Genomic DNA, 21,522 nt, shown 5'->3' with positions numbered 1-21,522 from the left:
TGTGTGCAATAATGTGTTGTGTCTGTGACAAGTGAACCTTTTAGAAGTCTTGTGGTATCTACAGCTTGCTGAATTTCATAAAGTGTATGGTTACAATTTGTTTAGCAAATTGAGGCAAGACACGGCAGGTGAAAACATCGTTTTTTCATGCACTGGTCAATTTCGAGATTTTGAGCTAGTATGTTACCTTAGCATGTATTCTATCACACTACTACAACAAAAAAGTCCGATCTACACATTTAGGTGTTTATTTCATTATATTGTGTCTACTCGCGCCTGTATATTTCTTCTAATTTCAGCAAAAGTTAGCATTCTAACCTTGCACGCACTCCCGCGACCGTGGTCCAAAACATATCATGTGTACTACCGTTGGAAAGCTCTGTTTTTCCTGTATCACGCTATGTGATCCATATATGGACACTTTCTTTGTATCAGCAACCAATCGCGAAAGTTCAAAGGCGAGTCTAGGCTGAGAACGGAATTTCATTGGCTGTCTTTCAAGGCTGTTTTCTCAAAATGAGTTTCCTCTCACACTCTGAGCTCAAAAACCCCACTTCAGAAGCACGTACATACACCAAACTTTCTAGACTTATGCCTAACTATATGTCGAAGATTTCTACAGAGGGGTTTGTTGATAAATTATTCCTAGACTGATTTTTTAGGGCTAGTGACATAATTTTCTGATTTACAGGATAACAAAAGTAGATATTCATAAATCCCTCTGTAAATGTTTCCCCATCTAATATCTGAACACAATGAAAACATAATTTTGAACCTGGTTGTATCCAATGCTCAGGTTTCGTGCCTTAAAATGTATGCAAATTAGCGCATTAATGCCTAATTTGCATATGTAAACATTAAATGACAGCAAACTTGTAATACATTTTTTTCTCATATTAATGTAAGTAATCAACTGGAGAAGTTTCATAGTGATATCTGCTCGTTAAAAATTTTACCCTATTCACCTGTAGTGTCTCGCCTTGATTTAAGTTACCGTCCCATTCAGATGACACTTTTACTACATGACATCTCTTTAACAACCTTAATGGATGTTTATTTCTTGAGCTTACCATTAAGTAATGTGTAACATAGATTAAAATAGCTTAATTTAATTTCAATTTAAATTAATAACAATACAATATATGCAGACAAATGTCATAATATTCAGTATATTTTATAATATTAGTTCATAATTCAACCAGGTTGAATAACATTAAAAAGAATATCCAAATTTTAGTAGTAATACATCCTATTACTTTTGTCATGTTAAAAAGTATCCTGGTATTTTAAGGTACTGCCTTTGTATCAGCCAATCAGAATGGCTGTAGCACTTCCTGTTGCGGGAAGAACGTCAGTGCAAGTTGCATTGCAAACCCTTGAGAGTAGCAGACAAGATGCATTGTAAGCTCTTACAGTGCAACAGGAAAGTATTCACTCTTTCAAGTTTTCCACATTTTGTTATGTTTCAGGCTCATCTTAATGGATTCAGTTCATTTATTCTCTCATGAATTTACACACAATACTCCCAACACTCCAGAAAAAAAGCAGGTGTTTGGAGTGTTTTGTAAATTTATAAAAATAAAAGTCTGAAATATTCAATTTACATAATGTGGCAAGTGGTAGGTTAGCTCTCTATTGAGACATGTGTTCCGTGGTCACAGAAAACCAGAGGCGTGGTTCCAAAAATAAACTCTGTCTTTATTTACATTCATTAAAAACGTACAGGGAGTTGGTTCTCTCCAGACAGTCAGAACCTCTGCCACTAAGGCACTGACACAAATGGCCTACAAGGCCTGGACACACATGTACACACACACACACACACGCACCAACCAGAATGTGCTCAGTAGACTAATGGATGAGGAATGATGGGAAGAGCCAGGAACAGGGCTGGAGAGTATATCAGAGTAGAGGGTCTACAGACACACCACACGTGAACATGTCAATATCAAATACTCAGATGCACCACAGCAGGAAAAGTGAAGGAACGCCACCACCTTGAGAGAGCCCGCCACCCCAGTTGGCCTGCAGTTCCTGTCCAGCAAGAGAGAAAGATCAAAGAAGGAGCCACTAATCCTAATACACACAATACACAGTATATGCACTCACAACACAAGTGGGATGAACATCTTATCTTATACAGCAAGGCCTAATGCTCTTCTCGCACGTTGGCATGACACAGGCTACTAGAGCTGCGTACTCTTCTGGTTAATGTCCATTATCAATTGGAAACACACATTCAGTTCCCAACCACAGCTTCTATTGGCACTTAAAGGAAAATTCCGGTATCTAGCACTTTGAGCCCCGGTTTGTTTTGGATGAACTAGAGTGGTGGACACCGAAATTTTGACGATTGGTCATGTCTCGTTTTGAATCGCCTTTTACTAGTCAGAGTGGCTGCCTACAGGCATGCTCAAACATGTCCTAAAACGACCCTTCAAAACTGTGCAACTCACCAAGTGGTTAGTGCAGGCGCGTAGCAAGCGTGGGGAATGTGGGTGTCATAACGTACACACTTTTGCTGGAACACGATTCTATCCCCCACACTTTAAGATTAAATTTAAAGTAAAATATGGAAATAAACGCTCCCGTAAAGAGTTGGAACCGTATCTATAACGCACACACAGAGACACAAATAGGTCTGTTGATTTGATTGAACGGTCATCCAGCCAATCACATCAAGTTAGTGAAGAACCAGAGCCGCTGTGATCAAATTCAAAGTGTGCGTCTTTCAAGGCTGTGCTGCTGCTTGGGTCTGCATTGTAACGTCTGCAGTGAGCAGATTTCAGATAGAATTGAAATTGTTACCGCATTATGCTAATTTAGTAAACCAAAATTCACTGTCTGACTGAGTTTTTGTCACAATGCAGAGAGTCAAAGTGAAAGCGGGGTGCGTGCACCAAGGCACCTGTTTCTGCAGGAAAACCTTTGGCTACTGTTCTCAAAGCATTATGCTTTCTCTGCCTATGATCTGCAGCTTTTCTCAAACTATGGGCCTGCTCAACAATTAACCTACTACTGCTCCACGTATCCGCGAAATTAAGGGGTCATCAACTATATAGACATAGCCCAGTCAGCACACATACAGTACGTCTCCAAGACGCTTGGAAAGGAACAGCTTAATTACATCGCGTTCCATTTAGAACGTCTTATTTTATCTGATCTTACAAACGGCGGCGTCAAAACACATTTGAGTTCTACATCGGAGATAGAACGCTTGTGAGCGCTCATGCAATGTGTGCGTCCCTGCAGCAAGTGAAACTGTAGCCTAACGTGGGCTAGAAGCAACAATAGTCTAAACAAGAACGTGGCTTCCTGTAACCATCAATGGAAAAATGCATAGAAACTGCTAATCATAATCTTTAAATTGACATTAATTAAGCTGGCTATATGCAGCACAATTTATTTATATTCCCTTTGCATATGGGTAGACTTCAAACGTTTTTGAATTTGAGCTTACAGTTCCTTTACATTTATTTAATAGGTATTAGTGATACCTCGAAATTAGGCTGCTGTCTGTTAGGCAATTTATTGTAGCCTGCTAACCCATATGCACAAAACATAATTTCTGAAATGATTTCTTGATTTATAACATGAGATATGTCTCCATGTAGGGTAGTGTCAAATAGTGAAGTGATAGCAGGTAGATCATGTAGGCCTACATGTCACATGAGCCACACATATGAGGGGCGCTGCTTCTTCCGTCCCTCCCAAACTGCATTAAAATGGTGTGTTTAGCAATCAGAATTTCAATTTTTTTGGGGGGGAGAAACTCCCGGACAGATAGTTATTTATAATTTGGCCAGATTGTTTCATTTTCCTATCCCACAACCCCCACACTTTTAAAACGCTTGATACGCCTCTGGGTTAGTGGTGTTCGTTGATGTTCCAAAACAAGTAGCGTAGCGAAATACAGTTTCTGTCGTGTTTTATTTGGCATTTTGTAAAATCTCATTGATTTCTGTTGGAAGACTCATTGCACGTTGATATTACTGCGCCACCGTCTATGGTTCAGGCTCAAATATTGAGCGGAAGTTTATACGCGGTTGTGAGGTGTCTGAAAAAATAGTTCCACAATAGCAAATAAGATGGCTGGAAATCATACATTGCGCAGATATATTTTATTTTAATAATCAACGAACACCACTAACCACTCGGTGAGTTGCACAGTTTTGAAAACGAACGTTAAGGGTTGTTTTAGGACATGTTTGAGCTTGCCTGTAGTAGGGCTTTGACTCCGAACTTCGTTATTCAAATATAATTCGATTATTTTTAAAATTAAAGATATTCGAACGAATTTTAGGGATCTTCTAATATTCAAACCTCTAGCCTATGGAGATAATTTCTATAAATGTATTTGGTTGTAAACGTTATTTTCGATTTTTTTTCACGCCTGGTGTGAAGTAAAATCACGAGCTCATTAGCAAGGCTATTATTGGTCATCTTGCTCCTGTAGGTGACGTTAGCATCTGGCTGGTTCGCGCTTAGTGAGCTCACACATAGACATAAGACACTTTTATTTTAAACTTAACCTTCCTCTGATTTTAATCACCTCAGTTATCAATCAAAGCAAACAGGGAAAAGAAATGGCAACACAATCATGAAAAACACTCAAATAAATAAATGTGCAGATAAGTCTGAATTAAAAGCAGCACTGGTTGAAGCCTGGAAATATTGTAAACAAAGTAACGTTAGCTTAATTTGCTAGTGTATCATAGTCTGGTTAGACTGTTCAGTTTCGTGTGTTTAAGTTTCAAATTAATACTTTTTCTCCTTGGGACAGGCCCGTTTGAGTCTTGGAAAATACTTTTCCATTTGCATCGGGATTGAGATGATTAGAACTTAGCAGTCAATTTGAATGCAACAGTTTTAAACAAATTCGTGCAGCCTGCTAATGATGCTAACCGGATTTAATAGCAATTTAGCCAGTCATCTTGCACGATTAATGTTTGGATTATATGTTGTGCATGCTGAGGAGGGATGCGCCTGTTGAGAGGGAGAGAGAGAGAGAGAGTGTACGGGGAAGGAGAGTCTGTGTTGAGGTAGGCCTACTTCTATCGCCTACTCTGGTAGAGTTTGACATACTACAATGCAAGATATATTTAGCCTATTTATTTATGGACAACGTAAGGCAGGAGGTGTGTGTTGCTTTTAATTATGAATGTTCTATCGAACTTATTTTTTATTGATATCGATTACATGTCTATTGCGATACATATCGCCATCGTTTTATCGCCCAGCCCGATCTCAATAACAATTTTAACCTTTCGTGCACATAGTCTATTGTCATTGACTGATACACTGCCCTCTGGTGGACAGAACATATAGAACTTAAGTTTGAGACCAATATCGGTCTTACTGGAGACATTTAATGGTTAAAATATTATTAATACATATTCGAATATATTCGAATTTTAATATTAATAAACAGACGAACTTCGAATATGATTTTTGGGCCAAAGTCAAAGCCCTAGCCTGTAGGCAGCCACTCTGGGGTGCGTTTCCCAAAAGCATCGTTGCTAACTAAGGTAGCAACTAACATGGTTGCAACTATGTAAGTATGACACAACTGTTCCCCAAAATGATAGTGTGAACTATGGTGGTGGAACTTACATAGTACGATGCATCGTGACACTGCGTCAGTGTTTCCCAAAACCATAGTAGCAACTAACGTTCGCAACCACTATCGTAAAGTTGTGTAGTTACAGCTACACCTCTCGACCTGTAGTATGTAGTAAGAACCATAGTTGCTGGAGACGACGTAACCCTGATGACAGAACACGCAGCGGACAGATGGATGAGAGGTAGCCATTAAACGATCCCATAACATTGCTGTGGGATACCATACCATAGCATTGCTGTGGCATACCATACCTTAGCATTGCTGGAGGCTACAATTGCACATTACTGGACAACGTTATGTGGTACAGTGGAAAGTGAAGTGCTGTGGAGTTAGCCTACAACAGAGCGGCCTGTGGTGAAGTGTTATGGTGACCGCAATCATCTGTGTTGTTATTATTCGTGAATGTACATGTAGCCTAATGCCTATGTGTCAGCACAGATTCTTTCGAACACCCGTTAAGTTATCTGGTGATAAAGCTTTTGAATGCCAACGGTATTGTTATGTGAGGCTAGCATTGTAATTGTTCTAAAAGGATAACGTTTCATTGTAGTCGTATGTTAAGTGTGTTTGGATGAAGCATCTGCTAATCATACACATAGCTAACGGTATATGGACTCTACAGCCCATTATGATGTGGTGAAGTGACTGTGCTGTGGCAGAGACTGTAGCGTGTGTGCTTTACATGAGAGAGGTCAGGGGTTCAAGACTGAGTCGATGGGTGTGAGGTGAGTATGCCTGTGGTGTGGGGTTTGTGTTGTATCTTGTCTGATCACAAGCTATGTTTAGCGGGTGTATAAGTTAGGCTACTCTTAGTTATTATTTGATCTTGATATTTGAACACATAGCTGAATTATGTTGGTACAATGACATTGGAGAATGCTGCTGTGAAGTTGAGCAGCCTCTCGCTTGGAGAACTTTAAGACCTCTGGGACTTAAGTGAGCATGCAGAGTGCTGTGGTGCTGTGAGTGCTGAGTGCCAACATGGTTCAAACTAACAAAGTACTATGTAAGTACGACGGTTTTGGGAAACAGTCGTAACTTACATGTTGGTTAGTTGAACGATGCATCGTACCACGTTAGTAAAAAGCTAACCTCCGTAGTTGTATGGGAAACGCACCCCTGACTAGTGAAAGGCGATTCAAAACGAGTCAGAAAAGTCGAGACAGGACCAATCGTCAAAATTTCGGTGTCCACCACTCTAGTTCATCCAAAACAAACCAGAAAAGGGACTCAAAGTGCTAAATACCAAAATTTTCCTTTAACACACAGGGCGTTCAAGGCCACTTTAACAGACATGATAATGCTGGACGAAAGCGTCCGGTGTAGAGTTCTTCTCCCGTGTGGAATGCAAACATACAGTAAACAAAAACAACAAACATGTAAGATCGACCAACACAACTTGGATGCAGACAAAACAGCAGCGTTCGGAACTTGGACCAAAATAGCCTTGATGTTGCCGCTCCTTGTGTTACCGCCAAGCTCTGCCACACGAAAAAGATACAATTGCAGTAAAACCCACGCAAGCTACATATTATTTTGAAGACAATTAAAATGACATACCAATCAGATGAGGTCGGTTATGAGGCCCATGTTCTGCGACCGACAGCTGCCCTAAAACCCCAAAGTTTGAGTTAACTATACTAGGTCTACATGATACCGGAAAAGTTACTACAAACGCAATGCCACAATAACCTACCAGGAATGTCACTGGATGCATGCACAGCTAGTAAGAGGCCAATACAGCACAAGGATTCCTGCGGTGAAGGCAGGAGTCGGGTGGACAAACAACGTTGCGCAGCTTGGTCGTCGGCTTTTAAATTAAACGTTAACATTTATATAGCCACTTCTGTACACTGATTGGCTCGCCTCCGAATGCCAAAAGACAAAGGGCGTGGACCTTGTCCTGTTACAATAAGTATTCAGACCCTTTGTTATGACACTTGCAATTGAGCTCTGGTGCATCCTACTTCCATCAATGGTCTTTGAGATGCTTCAAGACAACTTGATTAGAGTCCACCTGTGCCTAAATTAATTCATTAGCCATTATTGGGAGAGGTAGACATCTCTTTATATACGGTCTCACAGGTGATGGTGTACTGTATGTCAGAGTGAAATCCAAGCCACAAGGTCAAGATAATTGTCTGTAGACCTGCGAGACAGGGTTGTGTGAAGACACAGATCTAGAGAAGGATGCAAAAACAATTCTGCAGCATTGAAAGTGTCCAAGAGCATGGTAGCCTCAATCATTCTCAAATGGAAAAGTTTGGAACAACTAACAGTCTTCCTAGACCTGGCTGCTCAGCCAAACTGAGTAATCCAGAACAAAGGGCCTTGGTCAGACAGGCAACCAAGGACCCAGTGGTCATTATGAATGAGATCTAGAGTTCCTTTGAGAGGATGAGAGAAGCGTAAAGAAGGACAAACATCAGTGCAGCACTCCACCAATTAGGCCTTTATGGTAGAGTAGAGAGATGGAAGCCATTTTTTGCCAGGAGCAGAGGCGATTCTAGACCTAGAGCTTTGCTGGGGCACAGGCCCCAACTCCCAATACATTAAAAAAAAAAAAAAAAATGCGCGCAATATGAAACTAGAATTGCGGTTCCGAGGAACTGCAAGAGTGGGTTTGATCAGGGGCATGGAACTCATCCAAGGATTCCAACGGTACCTCATTTATGAAAATCGAGCACACGGATCAAAAGTTATCTGCATTAACGCAACATCCAATAAGCTAAAACGCATAAATAACGTGGTTGCTATGCTGGTTGCTAGGGCAATCATGCTGGTTGCTATGGTGGTCGCTAGGTTAGAAGGCCAGTGCCTCCTGAGAGGCCTGAAGGGTCAGTTCTGAGGTTGTTGGCTGCTGGAACCGAAAAATGGACTGCATTTTCTTAAAAGACAATGTGACTGAATGTGACTAGTTTGCACTGAAATGTACGATTTTTCCCACCCTCATTGACCTAGTCATAAAACTTGTTTAAATGATCACACGACGCCTCCTTGCTGCTTTGTCGTCTACATCAGCATTTCTCAAACTTCTTTGACCTGAGGCCCAGTCAAGGCATACTTTGGGGTCATAGGGCCCACCTGCATGAACCCACCCCCTCCTCCCAACCCCTATCAAATTGTAATGATATCACAATTATTATTTTTATACTATATTGCTATACATGCACTTCAAAACAGTCAATGTTTAAAGTGCTAAGATTGTTCACAAAAGTTTGTGAAAGCATATGCACATCAGAGTACTGCTTTACTAATGTAAAATATAATTAGGCCTACACTAGTTTCATTGTTTTTGCATTGTTGCATGATGCTTGCATGAGAAATACTTCTCAAAACAACAGCAATTATATGGGTGCCGTTGTTTTGGGATGTTTCCCTCATGCAAGCATCATACACTGATAAAGTATATATATGCTATTTAATTACATTTCATTTGAATGCCTGAATGTAAGAATTCAGGAAACACAATACCAGCTTTTAACATTTCTGTTGTTTACTAGTTTATGTAAATCGCATAACACATGAACTGTTTACATACTACTGATAGCCCATTACTGTACACAATAATACTGTGCCCATTCATTAACATATATTAAACATCAGGCGTCTTGTTTACACATTTAAACCATATTTGCACTTCGAATTTCGACTCCAAATTGTAGTAACTACATCTACAAAGTCTAAGGAAGATAACCATGTAGTCTGTTCAAAGATTACATCGATTTTATGAGAACGCCAGCCCTCAGAAAAGCAGTAACTATTAATTCGTTCACTTCCTTTTTTCTAGCTGGCAAAATCGCGGTTGTTCTGTTTACACATTAAAACCATATTTACACTTCGAATTTCGCCTCCAAATTGTAGAAACTACATCTACGAAGTCTAAGGAAGATAACCATGTAGTCTGTTCAAAGATAAGATCAATTTTGACAGAACTACAGACCTTGTAAAAGTAGTACCTACAATGACTCCATTCACTTCATTGCAAAATCGCGGTTGGTCTGTTTACACATTAAAACCATACTAACAATTTACATTTCGACTCCACATCGCTGTAACACCATACCAAGGGTCTTAAGAAGTGAGTCAATTTGGCTGATTACGTTAACGCATTTCCAGGGCTTGTCAGCTCAAAAAAGCAGTGGCTATTGCTAACGCATTCATTTTCATTGCCTAGCATGTTAGCTAACATTAATAGGTTGCATATGACAACAGCAAATAACGTTTACGTTAGCCTAACTTACTTATTGTTGACGTTGACCCTACACGTTCATAAGTTAGACCATAGACTGATAAGGATGTCCATCAAACTAAAAGGGTTCGTTCTTCGATGTCTTCACATTCGTTCGAATTCCGTGTGTATCCTGTGTATCTTTCCTGCTGCCATCCTGTTGCCTCTTCTCTGCTGTTCGGCAACAAGGTTTCACGCGAGATTTACGCCACATCCCAGAGAGTTGTGTTTTCCCAAGATGGCGCCCGTCTGTATATGTGAACGAGACGTGAACGGTACTGTTTTTCTTTTTAATAAACTGCCTGTAGACTTACACAGTTCTCAATGCTTCGGTTTACATGTAGATACCCTCATTATGCTATGGTGTAAGTGTGTTGCTATTTGGAGCCTTGGTAGCGATTTATTTTTAGTCTAATCACAGCACAGCACCCAGAATGCATTGCAACACACAGTCATGAAGGGACTCATCGTTAGCTCGGCTTTAAATAACATACAGAACCTGTAATAATTTAACGTTGTCTGTAAGCTCCACAGATCGTGGCAAGACAATTGAATTGATTGTGGACTTCTTGCCGGGCAATGATGAGTAACTTAGCTTGAATAGTCGTGTTGCGTGGATGTGCATAATATCTGTTGTAATATATACACAATTGTATACATGATTAAGTTTGAATCAAGCTAGCTGGGCATTGAACTGGGTTGAATGGATTGGGAAAATACTTTCCCAATCCATTCATACTTTTTTTTTTTTTTTAATGACCTATATGAACATGGTTTGGCTTTAAAAAAAGACGTCTTTTTTTACATGACCTTTACACTTGGTGCTGGCAAGGCATTGAACTGGGCTTCATTAAAGGATTCCAACGGTACCTCATTCATGAAAATCGGACATACGGGTCAAAAGTTACATGCACACACCTTCATATACACAGACAGCCCAGCCCAGCCCATTAGAGCTCTGCCAGATGGCTCAGAACTCTGCCAGGTGCAAGCTTAAACAATTAGAGCTGTGATGTCACAATCGGAATTAGAATCCTTGAACATTCCGCCATTCATTTCAATGGGGCCCAAAAACGCCGAAAAACGGGAATACAGCGAAAACGACAAGGGCCAGCGACACGAAAGTAACAAGCAAGTTACACCAGTTCGGGCCTGAATTTTTGGAGTTCGAACTGCGTCATTAGCTCAAACGGTCTAGGAGCAGTAGTTCGTCCAAAAAGTGGGTGAAAAGGAATAATAATAAGAAAACTTAAGAAGAACAATAGTGGGCTTGCTGGATCAAACCCACTAATAAATGGCTAGCCTACGGGTACAAGCTTGTCACTGTCATACTGTAGGCTAAATGACACATTCTCACCTAGACAAGGGGAAAAGTGCTGTGAGAATCATATTCTTTGATTTCTCAAGTGCTTTTAACACCATCCAACCCCTCAGACTGGGAGACAAGCTCTTGCAGAGGGTGTGGATGCTCACCTGGTAACCTGGATTACACCACAGTTCAGCGAACACAGTTCGTCAGACTGAAGAACTGCCTCTCTGACACTGTGATCAGCAGCACCGGAGCGCCACAGGGAACTGTGCTCTCTCCAGTCCTGTTCACCCTGTACACATCTGACTTCTGCTACAACACCGGAGTCATGCCACATGCAGAAGTTTTTTCTGATGATACTGCAATTGTGGGGTGTGTATCAGGGACGAGCAAGAGGAGGAGTACAGGAGCCTGGTGGAGGACTTTGTGCAGTGGTGCAAACTCAATCACCTTCAACTAAACACTTCAAAGACCAAGGAGATGGTGGTGGATTTCCGCAGGTCTAAGCCCACTCTGCTACCAGTCTCCATTGATGGGGTCAATGTGGAGGTGGTAAGCACCTACAAGTATCTGGGTCTCCACCTGGACAATAAACTGGACTGGTCAGCCAACACTGATGCACTCTACAAGAAAGGACAGAGCAGGCTGTACTTCCTGAGGAGGCTGCGGTCCTTCAATGTGTGCAGCAAGCTCCTCAGGATGTTCTACCAGTCTGTTGTGGCCAGCGTCCTCTTCTTTGCAGTGGTATGCTGGGGAGGAAGCACAAAGAAGAAGGATGCTGGGCGACTTGACAGGCTGGTAAGGAAGGCTGGCTCTGTAGTGGGAGCTGAACTGAAGTGCATCACTTCAATATCTGACAAAAGGACCCTGAACAAACTGATCAACATCTTGGACAATGAATGTCATCCACTCTACAGCACTATTAAAAAGCAAAAAGAGCTTGATCAGCTGGAGACTTCGGCTCACTGCCATGCACAAACTGAAGGCTGAGGAAGTCATTTGTTCCTAGGGCCATTGAACTGTTCAATGCCTCACTAAAGGGAAGAGGAGAGATAGACTTCTCTGCTTAGTCTGTCTGCCTCTCCATGTCCGAGTACTGACTGCCCACTACTGCTTACTACTGTTTTATTAATGTGCACAGCCTAATGTTTTCACTACTGTTTTACTGCTACACTGTTTTTCATGCTATATTAGCACTCATGATCAATGGCTGCGGTCAGGCTTCTGCTACAATACTGAATGAATGAATGGCTATAACCCTATTACCTAAACTTGTTATTGCACTGACATATTTTTTTTATTTTACCTTGTCTACATTATACTTTACTCTCCTATTTGTCCATATTATTTATGCTGGTCTCTAGACCTTACTCTTGCACTGTTGCACTTTTGGACTAATGTTGGACTACTTTTTGCACCTTCACCATGAAACTCACTCTCTTGAGCACCTTGCCATGCATACATAACTAAGGACTATGGTTGGACTACTGTTTGCACCTTCACCATGACACTCACTCCCTTTAGCACCTTACCAGTCCCGGCCCTGTCACTACAAGCGTCTTATGCTTGATCACCCTCAAGCACATTGGACTTTCTTAATTTAATTTATATAGTGTATTTAGTATTTAGTTTTGTTAGTTTTCTTATCTTTCTTTCTTATCTTCCACTGTCTTTATTGTACAGTGGAGTTTAGTTATATGTTTATACTTATAATTATGTTTACCATTTCTGCTGTAAGTGCATGTTGTGTGTGAAGTCTGTATGCTACTGAGACCCTTGAATTTCCCCTTGGGGATCAATAAAGTATCTATCTATCTATCTATCTATATCTATCTATCTATCTAAACCACTGGTAAAGATACAAGGATAGATTCATGAGTACAATATAATGATATTTATTTGCATAAACATCCTCCTTCTCCTCCTCCTCCTCCTCCAGCTCCTCAATTGTTGTAGCAGCCACTATCCAGCAACATCCAAACACATAGGCATAAGTAGGCCTATACTCACTGCATGAATTTAATAGGCTTTCCTACTAACACAAGGGAAGCTTATTTTTAGTCAAAATTGAGATATACTTCCCTCCCAGGCAAGGGTCCTATAGTCATCCTGGCAATACTGCAGTTCTTTGTAGCTTAAATAGGCTACTAAAGCCTTCATACTGACATACTGGCAACATTCTCTAACAGCGATGTCATTTTTTCTGTCAAACAAGTTGTGAATTTGTTGTAACATTAAAGCAGGGGATGAGGATAAGGGACGACTTACTCTGTGCTTAAAGTAATGTGGCGAGCTCCAGTGGTTTCCACTTTGTATGTGTGTGTGTGTACAATGAAACATTTTCATTGGTTGTTGCGTTCAATCTTACCCAGCTACAGAGGTGCCATTTCCTGATTTGCTATTATGTCCCCTTTCTTTTTTTTTCCTTGTTTTTTTGGATTGGCTGGTAAGTGACTAAAGCAGGCACGGAGATGCGCTCATGAACGCCGTTTCCAGCGAGAGCAGTGCTAGAATTTTACTGGGGCACTGGAGACTTTTACTAAAGTGAATAAGGTCTAGTGATGCCCCTGGCCAGGAAGGAGCTTGCCAAAAAGCACCTGAACGACTCTCAGACCATGACATGTAAAATCATCTAGTCTGATGAAACAAAGACTGAACTATTTGGCTACAATTCCCAACACTGTGTGTGGAACAAACCAGGCACTAAGCTGCACTGATGTTTATCCTTCTTTACGCTTCATGATAGGATATTTCACAAAACTGACAAGGATACAAGGAAGTTTATTGTCACATGCATATAGTTACTGGAAGTAAGAAATGCAGTGAAATTATGTCTGGTGTCAGCCTATTTGTGCATTAATGGGGGGGGTAAAAAGTGCAGTATAAGAGGGGTTTAGTAGATTAAGTGGCAAGGGGCTGCATAAAAAGGTGGGGAGGATTGGGATTGGGTGGGGGCACCAACAAGGAGCACCTAAGAGCAACAGGGCAAGGAAAACTCCCCTTACCAAGGAAGAAACCTTGGGCAGATCCATCGCTCAAGGGGGCTAACCCAACTGCCAGGGGTCTTGGTGTGTGTGTTGGGGGATGACAGGGGAGATGGGATAGTGTGCTGTGTATGTGGGGAGAGGGCAGTGTGCAATATGTGTGTTGGAGAAGCTTCCTCATGAGACAATGTGCTGTGTATTGGGGCAGTGTGCTGTAATATGTTGGGGATGTGTGTTGGAGAAGCTTTCCTGATGAAATAATGTGCTGTGTATGTGTGGGGGGGGCAGGGGACTTACTATTGCAAGCAGAGTACTGTATGTAATGTATGTGTGATGACAGTGAAGATGGGTGTGTGGGCGGAGGGGAGTGGAGCAGTGACTGTGTGTGTGTGTGTGTAGTGTGTGTGTGGGTAGGTGGGGGGCAGTGTGCTGTAAAGTATGTAGAGGATGTGTGTTGGAGAAGATCCTGAAGACAATGTGCTTTGTATGGGGGGTGGGGGGGCAGTGTGCAGCAAGTATGTAGAGGAGGCTTACTGTAGCAAGCAGTGTGCTGTATGTATGTGAAGTGATGACAGTGATGATGTAAGTGTGTGTGTTGTTGGGGATGGAGGTGGGGTGGGGGGGGCAGAAAGGCTAGGCAATCAAGGACATGGGTAGATGGAGGAGAAAATCAAAAATAATAAATAAAAAGTGTGCAAAAGTTGGAGAAAGTCAGATATGTGTGTGTGTTTTGGCGTGTGATGAAATAAGAAAATAAAATAAAAGGTCTGTAGCATAGGAGAGGGATGTAAAAGTGCTAAAAGTCTTGTAGGTGTGTGTGGGTGGGGGTCATGAGTGCTGAGGAGTGAATGAGTGCAAAGTCAGTATAGTGTGAGTTCAGAGTTCCGGATGGCCTGGGGATAAAACTTCTCCTGAGTCTCTCAGTTCTGGCTTTGTGACTACATAGGCGCCTTTCTTGATTTCAGCGGTAGGAATAATCCATTGTTAGGGATGAGAAGAGTCCTTCAGAATCTTTTGGGCTCTTAGGAGTACTCTTCTGGAATAGATATCTTGTAGAGCAGGGAGTTGAGTTCTTATAGTACGTTCAGCTGAGCGCACTACTCTCTGCAGAGTACTACAATCTCTAACTGTGGAGTTCCCATACCAGGTGATGATGCTACCAGTTAGAACACTCTCAACCGCTGAAGTGTAGAAGGCCTTCATGATGGATGTAGAAACTTTGAATTTCCTTAGCTGACGAAGGAAGTAGAGTCGTTGTCTGGACTTCTTCAGAACATATTGAGTGTTAACAGTCCATGTTAAGTCTTCAGTAATGTGGACACCAAGGTATTTAAAACTTGTGACTCTCTCTACAGGTTGCCCGCTGATCATTAGTGGGGTGTAACTGTAGTTCTGCTGCTGCCTTCTGTAATCCACTACCATTTCCTTGGTTTTATTGATATTCAGTGTCAAGCTGTTAGATTGACACCACATAATGGGGTCATGACAGTCAGTTTTGTGAAAAATCCTGTCACACATCTATCTGACCAAGTGCTAGAATTTGTCTCTAACCTTGCACATCTAATTAACTAGATGTACCACAGAGATGTACCGCAGAGATGTACCGGTACAAAATATGACTGCCGCCCAGTCCAGCACATTTTTTCCTCAAAAATAAGTCACGTTTGTCAAATTGTGTTAATTCCACTTTGTTCCTTTTTTGTGTGTTTGTAATTGAGTGTGTGCAGAATGTGTGCTTGTTTTTGTGTATATGTGTGCTTCTGTGTATGTTTATTGAGTGTGTGTGCCTGCATGTTAGTTTTTTTGTGCGTGTTTTTTTTTTTGTGTGTGTGTGTGTGCGCATGTAGGTGTGTTTGTATATGTGGGTGCATGTGTGTGAGGGTATGTGGGTGTGTGTATGTGTGTTTATGTGTTTGTGTGCGTGTTGTGTGTGTGCATGTATGTGTGTGTGCGCATGTGTAGTGTGCTATTCAACTACTTTACCAATAACCTAGCCCATCTGTTACAATAATGCATACAGAACTGGTTCCTTTCTTCAAAATACTGTAGGGATAAAACGGGGTAGGGTGGGGTGAGAAGGGTTAACGTAACAACATATTAGATATAGCGCTTTTCTTGACACTCAAAGTGCTTCACAGGAGAGGCGGAATCTCACTAAGCACCACCAATGTGTAGCACCCATCGGAGTGATGCACAACAGCCATTATGTGCCAGAATGTTCACCACACACTAGTTTCAGGTGGAGAGTGAAGGCGTGAATGAACCAATTACACACTGGGAGGATGATTACAAGGCCAAATTGAATGAACCAGGGGCTTGTTTCTAGAAAGCGTCGTTTTACTTGCGTCGCAACCTTGGTAGTTCGCTCCATCGTTCTTGGATTTGGTGTTTCTAGAAAGGGTAGTTTAAACTCTCAATCGCAAACAAGGACGCAAAGTTTGGTCGTTTGAACTACTGCCCCTAGGCAGTCGCACTTGTGTCGTTCCTTGGTAGTTCCTGTTGGTGTCTGGAGCGCTTAACCAAAAATTACAACCGCCTAACCAAAAATTGCGAAGTGGATGTTTATCTCGTGACTCAATGATTGATCTATCCTGTAGCTTAATTTTGATTAAGACACTGACTCCCCTACTTGGCTCATTCTTGCTCAATTGTTTTTGACTGGGGTCTTGTACCTATGGTCTCTCGATGTAGAGTAACTATATACATACATGCCCCAGCCATGGCGCAACTGGCTGGGGCACCTGCACTGTACGCCGGCGACCCGGGTTCGATTCCCGCCCCGTGGTCCTTTCCGGATCCCACCCTGACTCTCTCTCCCTCTCGCTTCCCGTCATTCTCCACTGTCCTATCTTGTTAAAAGCCATAAAAGCCCCCCCCCCAAAAAAAAAAAAAAATATATAAAAAAAAAAAAACTATATACATATGTATGGTCAAAACCTATTGTTGTGTCTCGTAGGCCTACGAGGTGAAAAGAAGATAGTAGTGCACTGACGCGCTGCCGTTAAACCACGAGACAATTAAAAACATATGCGATTCCCAAACATTCGTCCAGGCTATATATTTTTTCCAACATAGATATTGAACACAAATAATGACACATATTGGTCGGCTTCAGTAAAATGTTTTATATACTTGCAATAGGTTTAGGTTTTTGCAGATGACAATGCCAGCATTAATCACTCGGTTTAAATTAGAAAAATGTCAATATAGGCCGTGGCAGAGAATTTCTAGGGGGTGGGGTATTACACGTTGCCAATGTTTCCACCAATGATATGTATCGCTGCATCATCAACAACGTTGTTGGAACTACAGTGTTCGAACGTCGGAGGTAGCGAATTGCGACACAGGTACGATGCTTTCTGGAAACAGGTGTAACAATGTCGTTGTTTGGTTGCAAGTTGCGTCGTACCATGGTGGTTGAGCAACGTCGTTGCTAACTTTTCTAGAAATGACCCCCAGGTTGGGAATTTAGCCAGCAAATCAGGGAACCACCTACTCTTTGCGATAAGTAGCATGGGATCTTTAACAACCATGGTGAGTCAGGACCTTAATTTAAGGCGAGACACAGGTGAATAGGGTAAAATTTAACAAGCAGATATCACTATGAAACTTGCCCAGTTGATTACTTAATATGAGAAAAAAAAAATGTATTACAAGTTCTGTAATTTAATGTTTACATCTGCAAATTAGGCATTATCTAATTAAATATGCGCTAATTTGCATACATTTTAAAGCAAGAAACCTGAGCATTGGATACAGCCAGGTTCAAAATTATATTTTCATTGTGTTCAGATAATAGATCGATAGAAATCGATTTTTTGCCATGTTTTTAGGCATAAAATGTCATGTAAGTCAGGCTAGGAATAATATATCAACAAACCCATCTGTAAAAATCTTCGAAAAATAGTTAGGCATAAGTCTAGAAAGTTTGGTGTATGCAAGTGCTTCTGAAGTGGAGTTTCCTTGCTCAGAGTGGGAGAGGAAACTCATTTTGAGAAAACAGCCAATGAGATTCCGTTCTCAGCCTAGACTCGTCTTTGAACTTTCGCGATTGGTTGCTGATACAAAGGAAGTGTCCATATATGGATCACATAGCATGATACAGGAAAAACAGAGCTTTCCAACGGTACTACACACGATATGTTTTGGGTCACAGTCGCGGGAGTGCATGCAAGGTTAGAATCCTAACTATCGCTGAATTTAGGATAAATATATATAGGCGCGAGTAGACACAATGAAATAAACACCTAAATGTGTAAATCGGACTTTTTTGTTATAGTAATGTGATAGAATACATGCTAATGTGGCAGGGAAGAGGTGAATGAGAATTTGTTGCATCGACTACGCCACCTAGGGGACGGGAGGCCGGCCCCTAGGACAAGGAACTAAACTAGGTTAACCCCTGAGGGTAATTGGAGCACACAGGTTCGTCAAACCCAAGGAGCCGGAGACATGCGTTGCATCAACAATATTTATTCCAACAAGACACATTAATTATTACAGTTGCACAGTAAAACATATAATTGACACTCTGTCAATTATGGTAACCTAACAATTAGGATTTGCTTTGCCTACACTGTTTGGTTGTCCCAAACTTTGAGACGATCCATACTCGCATTAACTGAATCGTATCAACCCGAACTGCGATGTTCCAAACAGAGTGACAGGATGCAATGCCTAATAAGCTCACTGCCAACGGCATAACTGCTAACAGTGCGCCTAGGTTCTACTGTATCGGAAATCGCGACATAAGCACATTGGTTTCTTTTTTCTTTTCTTTCTTGTTCGCGTGTTGGGTAGTGACGTGATGCATTTAAAGCAGTAGGCTACATCATGTGAGCCAGAGCCGATATGGCCAGCGCTGCTGCTCTGTATAGGTATTCTGTCCCACCCAATTTTACTGAACTACTTGCGAAGTAGCCCATTATCACAGACATCACATGTATCACACGAAAGAGCTTTTTCTCAACTTTTAAACGATGTTAGTGGTTAGTTGTTGTGGTAAACGGTTTGCGAGAAAACTTTAATTTAATCATAACTTAGTAGGCCTAACTTAGTAGGCCTTACTTTAATTTAATCATATTTTTTGCGCCCGTCTCCCTACCCATTCATCTTGGTGGAATACTTCCAAACTTTACCTCAACACATGACAAACATATATCAGAATAAACAGCAGACCTTACCGAACACAAAGGTGTAAAGCATGCCCCTGTACATTTAGCCATTCCAGAGTAATCCGGTTTTAAATTTGCAGCAATGTCTTTATGCATGTCTCCAACTTTGCGGTTCCTAACGTGTTTAAATTGTTCAATAGGTCTTCATGATTTTATAACAGGCCAAATACAAAACAAATGTTACAAATATCGCCTAGATATCTGTAAGCATTACAATCAGAAGATATACATATAGGGCAGACAGACGCTCATGAGTTCATGCTTTGTTTTTTCGCTGGATTTTAGGATAGCCTATTATGGCAACTGATTGCAGACTTTGTGAATTTATAGATTGACATAATGTGCTGTCTATGCTATTGCTGCTTTTGATCAGTTAGATTTATTTGCAATCTCCTGTGGTGGGCTGGACATAGCATCGAAATGCCCGCCCAGATTCCCCTTTCCGCCTTGACCCATTCACACTGGTGCCGGAACGAAAAAACTCGGCAAAATGTCTAGGGGGCTTGGTAGTAAATATGGTCAGTCACTCTGACTGAGAGGTCCCACCGACACAGTGACCAGGGGGCTAATATATAAGCACTGTAGCTATGTGGTTGACTAGCACCTTGCTATTGGGCGAGTGACCTGGTCTCAGGGGAGGAGTAACTAGAGCAGGGCAGATGCTTACCACAGCGAGCCGGACTACTGCAGGACAGAGGGGAGGGGGTCCAGAAAATACACCATGCGTGAGAGAAACACTGCAATCCAAGGAAAAGACACCTCAATGTGCACACAGCAAGGGAAAGTGAAGGCCTCCACCACGAACTCAGTCCTCCGCTCACGTGGGCCACACTGCTCCTGTCTGACAGAGGGGAGGAGGAGACACAGGCACTGAATAACAGAGTGGTTGATCTTACAAGCCAGGTATGCTAGCAGTACTACAAATGGCTACTTATCTTAAGCAGCAGGTTTGGTGCTCCAGCTCCGCACGGATCAAATGGGACAGCCACCCTGGTCACAGCCGTGGGATTGTAAACCGGCATGCATACACACCCACACCAACATGCACATGCACAGCAACACAGACAGACTGGGGGGTTATCCCAAGCCGGGGAAGAACAGCAATCCTGGTCACAGCATTGGGATTATAAACCAGCATGCATACACACCCACCCACCCACACACACAAACACACACAAACATGCACATGCACAACAAGTGTAGCGGGGCTCTACAGTCAAAATGTCGAATGAACTGTCTGGGGGTGGGGTTTGTGTGTGTGTGTGTGTGTATGCTTGTGAGATGTTCCTCCACAGGTGCTGCCAATAATGGAGACAATTGACAAGACCCGTGATTGGTGGCTGGAGGGGATAAAAGATGACTGGGCCCTCTCATCGGTGCGTTCCCTTTATCTGCAACAGGCGCCCGGATACTTCACGCACCGCAACCCACGAGAGCCGAGCCGAGACGTCGGGATTACCGCATCTGACTTCCCAGCTACAACGGCGAATTGACCAAACATCCGTTCGGACACCGTGAGGGCCGCGAAAGGATTATCCAACGCACCCGATTCTTCACGTGAAGGAAAGTAATTGTGCCGTTGTCTTGTGAGTGGGTTTTACCCCGCGATTTATTGTGGCTACTTTGCTGATTCACTTCCTCCTCCTCGCAGTTCCTGGTGGAGTGCCGACTGTTGACATTCAAGAAGGAGCATTGGCGACGAGAGGCGCAAGCTACCCTGTTTCAGTGCGAGAGACTAGGAGGCCGAGGCGGCGGCGACTTCCTGGTTCTGTGTTGTGGATTACGAACTGTGGGCTGGGTCGTTAGTGGTTGCTGGACTATTCATTCATCCTCTGTACAAACAATTGTGTGTTACTAGGCTGGCCATAGTTAAGATAGAATGTCAGGCTGCTCGCTACAGTTTCTTTAGAAGTGTGCGCAGGGTGGGGAAATCCATTGTGTAAACAGGACTTTAACGTAGTAGCAATTAACTGTGTGTGCGTGTCACCCTTTGGATTAACGTGTTGTGCTAGTTCGATTGAATACTTCTATTTACATTTGTGGCTATTCTGCCCTTGTTTTCACAATAGTGTGATCTTTTGTGGGTGTGTGTGATGTGATTTTGTGCACGAGTGTGAATCGCTAGTAATAGGCCTACCTGCGTTAGAGTAACTGTGACTATATGATTTCTCTCCCCTCTAGAGGGCGCCAGATCCTCCACA

At 42.1% G+C, this 21,522-nt stretch overlaps 1 long non-coding RNA gene across 1 annotated transcript; it reads right to left on the bottom strand.

Moving 5' to 3' along the window:
* Window positions 1-1,696: 1,696 nt before the first annotated feature.
* On the bottom strand, window positions 1,697-21,522 carry LOC125306612. Its single transcript, XR_007195580.1, has 3 exons — window positions 19,989-21,522; window positions 7,184-7,234; window positions 1,697-2,034 (listed from the first exon to the last, which is right to left on the bottom strand). It is a non-coding gene; the product is annotated as an uncharacterized LOC125306612 (long non-coding RNA).

Source organism: Alosa alosa, chromosome 13 (genome assembly GCF_017589495.1).
Source record: "Alosa alosa isolate M-15738 ecotype Scorff River chromosome 13, AALO_Geno_1.1, whole genome shotgun sequence".
NCBI lineage: Eukaryota > Metazoa > Chordata > Actinopteri > Clupeiformes > Clupeidae > Alosa > Alosa alosa.
This window is presented reverse-complemented; position numbering and strand designations above follow the sequence as displayed.